A 5,093-nucleotide genomic window follows, 5' to 3' on the forward strand; every position below is an offset into this window, starting at 1 on the left:
AATTTACCAGAGAACACCAAGATTGGCAAATTCGCCACTGGCGCCCTGTGCTCTTCACAGATGAAAGCAGGTTCACACTGAGCACATGTGACAGACTGGAGAACGTGGAGAACGTTCTGCTGCCTGCAACATCCTCCAGCATGACCGGTTTGGCGGTGGGTCAGTCATGGTGTGGGGTGGCATTTCTTTGGGGGGCCGCACAGCCCTCCGTGTGCTCGCCAGAGGTAGCCTGACTGCCATTAGGTACCGAGATGAGATCCTCAGACCCCTTGTGAGACCATATGCTGGTGCGGTTGGCCCTGGGTTCCTCCTAATGCAAGACAATGCTAGACCTCATGTGGCTGGAGTGTGTCAGCAGTTCCTGCAAGAGGAAGGCATTGATGCTATGGATTGGCCCGCCCGTTCCCCAGACCTGAATCCAATTGAGCACATCTGGGACATCATGTCTCGCTCCATCCACCAACGCCACGTTGCACCACAGACTGTCCAGGAGTTGGTGGATGCTTTTGTCCAAGTCAGGGAGGAGATCCCTCAGGAGACATACATACAGGCACGTGGAGGCCACACACACTACTGAGCCTCATTTTGACTTGTTTTAAGGACATTACATCAAAGTTGTATCAGCCTTTAGTGTGGTTTTCCACTTTAATTTTGAGTGTGACTCCAAATCCAGACCTCCATGGGTTGATAAATTTGATTTCCATTGATCATTTTGGTGTGATTTTGTTGTCAGCACATTCAACTATGTAAAGAAAAAAGTATTTAATAAGAATATTTAATTCATTCAGATCTAGGGTGTGCTATTTTAGTGTTCCCTTTATTTTTTTGAGCAGTGTATATACTGCATGGCCAGGAGGGAGTCTCCTGTAGGAATTTACGACGTGAGATAACAGAACCTGAGTGTAGGAGAGAGAGAGGAGGATGCCACGTTCTGTACCCAGAAAGGGCCACGTCATGACAGTGAGATGGCTGAGTTTGGGGAAGGTGCTTAAAAGGGTGTGGGACCTGAAGTCGGAGATTGCTGAGTTTTTGCAAATTAAAGGAACGTGGATTTCCCTTAACTGCAAGATAAAGAAGGATTGGCTGATTTTACCTTCACCGTGGACATCATGGCCCTCATGAACGAACTGAATTCCAAACTACAAGGGAAGGGCCTTTTAGCACATCAGATGTACAGCCTTGTCAAAGCCTTCAAGGGAAAATGACTCCTCCTGACACGCCAAGTAGAAGCCAACAATCTCACCCACCTTCCGACACTACTAGTCTGTTCCTCTCAGATGACCAGCGGGAGAAGTATACATCGCTGCTGCGTGCTTTGAACTGTGAGTTTTCTTGTCGTTTTGAGGATTTCAAAGTGTTGGAAAATGACATGCTGTTGGTTTCCTCTCCTTTCACCTTCAATGTGGATAACACTCCCACTGACCTGCAACTTGAGCTTATCGATCTTCAGTCTGATGCAGTGTTTGTTGTGAATAGTTCTCCACTGTCACTGACGAGGTTCTAAGCATCTCTCGATGAACAAAACTTTCCAAACATAAGGAGTCATGCTCAGAAGATGTTTGTACTGTTTGGGTCTACCTATGTATGTGAACAGACATTTTCAGTAATGAAATATAGCAAGTCAAGGCACAGCTCATCTCTTACTGACTCTCACCTCTCAGCAATCCTGCTCATAGCGTCAGAAACTATACCTGACTTCACTGCTCTAGTCAATGCCCATCAGAGACTTAACTCCTCACATTGATTGAGTAGTTTAAATGTAATGTTGAGCTCTCTCTCTTTCTTGTGTTTTTGTGCATACCCGTTAAAACAAGAGTTCTGTCCATGGTGCTGAATGCACAGTGTACTCTTCCCTCCGTGTAGTTCATTGCATGTTTAATAATGAAAATACCTACCAAAAGGTTGTGGTTAACTTCTGTGCACGTGTCAAAAGTAAAATAAGTAGCATATCTGGACATGATTTACAGTAGATATATCTGTCAACACAGTCATACACATTATGTATAATCCTGTAATATGATTCTGGCCCGCGATGGCAAAAATATATTTTATTGTGGCCCTCCATAGAAAATAATTGCCCAGGCCTGCTCGAGAGGTACTATTGGAATGTTGGAATGTTGGCCTCTAGACGTGGTGTGGTCACAACAACATACAGGAACTCAAGTCCTTCTGTTCACCTGATTTAGAATTCCTCACAATCAAATATCGACCGCATTATCTACCAAGGGAATTCTCTTCGATTATAATCACAGCCTTATATATTCCACCCCAAGCAGACACATCGATGGCTCTAAACTAACTTTATTTGACTCTTTGCAAACTGGAAACCACATATCCTGAGGCTGAATTCATTGTAGCTGGGGATTTTAACAAGGCTAATCTGAAAACAAGACTCCCTAAATTGTATCAGCATATCGATTGTGCAACCAGGGCTGATAAAACCTTGGATCATTGCTATTCTAACTTCCGCGACGCATATAAGGCCCTCCCCCGTACTCCTTTCGGAAAAGCTGACCACGACTCCATTTTGTTGCTCCCTGCCTAAAGACAGAAGCTAAAACAAGAAGCTCCCGCGCTCAGGTCTGTTCAACGCTGGTCCGACCAATCTGATTCCACGCTCCAAGACTGTTTCCATTACGTGGACTGGGATATGTTCCGCACTGCGTCCAACAACAACATTGACAAATACGCTGATTCGGTGAGCGAGTTCATTAGAAAGTGCATTAAAGATGTCGTTCCCATAGCAACGATTAAAACATTCCCAAACCAGAAACCGTGGATTGATGGCAGCATTCGTGTGACACTGAAAGCGTGAACCACTGCTTTTAACCAGGGCAAGGTGACCGGAAACATGACCGACTACAAACAGTGTAGCTATTCCCGCCGCAAGGCAATCAAACAAGCTAAGCGTCAGTATAGAGACAAAGTAGAGTCGCAATTCAACGGCTCAGACACAAGAGGTCAATCACGTATTACAAAAAGAAAACCAGCTCCGTCACGGACCAGTATGTATGTCTTGCTCCCAGGCAGATTAAATCACTTTTTTGTCTGCTTTGAGGACAATACAGTGCCACTGACACGGCCTGCAACCAAAACCTGCGGACTCTCCTTCACTGCAGCCGATGTGAGTAAAACATTTAAACGTGTTAACCCTCGCAAGGCTGCAGAGGCCCAGACGGCATCCCCAGCCGCGTCCTCAGAGCATGCGCAGACCAGCTGCCTGGTGTGTTTACGGACATATTCAATCAATCCTTATCCCAGTCTGCTGTTCCCACATGCTTCAAGAGGGCCACTATTGACCCTGTTCCCAAGAAAGCTAAGGTAACTGAGCTAAACGACTACCGCCCCGTAGCACTCACTTCCGTCATCATGAAGTGCTTTGAGAGACTAGTCAAGGACCATATCACCTCCACCCTACCTGACACCCTAGACCCACTCCAATTTGCTTACCGCCCAAATAGGTCCACAGACGATGCAATCTCAACCACACTGCACACTGCCCTAACCCATCTGGACAAGAGGAATACCTATGTGAGAATACTATTCATCGACTACAGCTCAGCATTTAACACCATAGTACCCTCCAAACTCGTCATCAAGCTCGAGACCCTGGGTCTCGACCCCGCCCTGTGCAACTGGGTACTGGACTTCCTGACGGGCCGCCCCCAGGTGGTGAGGGTAGGTAACAACATCTCCACCCCGCTGATCCTCAACACTGGGGCCCCATAAGGGTGAGTTCTGAGCCCTCTCCTGTACTCCCTGTTCACCCACGACTGCGTGGCCATGCACGCCTCCAACTCAATCATCAAGTTTGCGGACGACACTACAGTGGTAGGCTTGATTACCAACAACGACGAGACGGCCTACAGGGAGGAGGTGAGGGCCCTCGGAGTGTGGTGTCAGGAAAATAAACTCACACTCAACGTCAACAAAACTAAGGAGATGATTGTGGACTTCAGGAAACAGCAGAGGGAGCACCCCCCTATCCACATCGATGGGACAGTAGTGGAAAGGGTAGTAAGTTTTAAGTTCCTCGGGGTACACATCACAGACAAATTTAATTGGTTCACCCACACAGACAGCGTCGTGAAGAAATTTGGCTTGTCACCAAAAGCGCTCACAAACTTCTACAGATGCACAATCGAGAGCATCAGTGGGGTGGAGATGTTGTTACCTACCCTCACCACCTGGGGGCGTCTGTATTGGCCTGGTACGGCAACTGCTCCGCCCACAACCGTAAGGCTCTCCAGAAGGCAGTGAGGTCTGCACAACGCATCACCGGGGGCAAACTATCTGCCCTACAGGAAATCTACACCACCCGATGTCACAGGAAGGCCATAAAGATCATCAAGGACAACAACCACCTGAGCCACTGCCTGTTCACCCCGCTATCATCCAGAAGGCGAGGTCAGTACAGGTGCATCAAAGCAGGGACCGAGAGACTGAAAAACAGCTTCTATCTCAAGGCCATCAGACTGTTAAACAGCCACCACTAACATTGAGTGGCTGCTGCCAACACACTGACTCAACTCCAGCCACTTTAATAATGGGAATTGATGGAAATTGATGTAAAATATATCACTAGCCAACATTGCTACTTAATATAATGTTTACATACCCTACATTACTCATCTCATATGTATATACTGTACTCTATATCATCTACTGCATCTTATCTATGCCGTTCTGTACCATCACTCATTCATATATCTTTATGTACATATTCTTTATCCCTTTACACTTGTGTTTAATACATGTATCACTAGCCACTTTAAACTATGCCACTTTGTTTACATACCCTACATTATTCTTCTTCCCTTTACACTTGTGTGTATAAGGTAGTAGTTGTGGAATTGTTAGGTTAGATTACTCGTTGGTTATTACTGCCTTGTCAGAACTAGAAGCACAAGCATTTCGCTACACTCGCATTAACATCTGCTAACCATGTGTATGTGACAAATACATTTGATTTGATTAATGTAACTTAATATTACCCACTTGGGGGTGCTGTTGCATACCTTTCCCCTTGTAATGCTGTTAACATACAGTTACACTCCCTTCATTGACACAAGAAATACACTGACGACAATATG

Source organism: Oncorhynchus mykiss, chromosome 22 (assembly GCF_013265735.2).
Source record: "Oncorhynchus mykiss isolate Arlee chromosome 22, USDA_OmykA_1.1, whole genome shotgun sequence".
Taxonomy (NCBI): domain Eukaryota; kingdom Metazoa; phylum Chordata; class Actinopteri; order Salmoniformes; family Salmonidae; genus Oncorhynchus; species Oncorhynchus mykiss.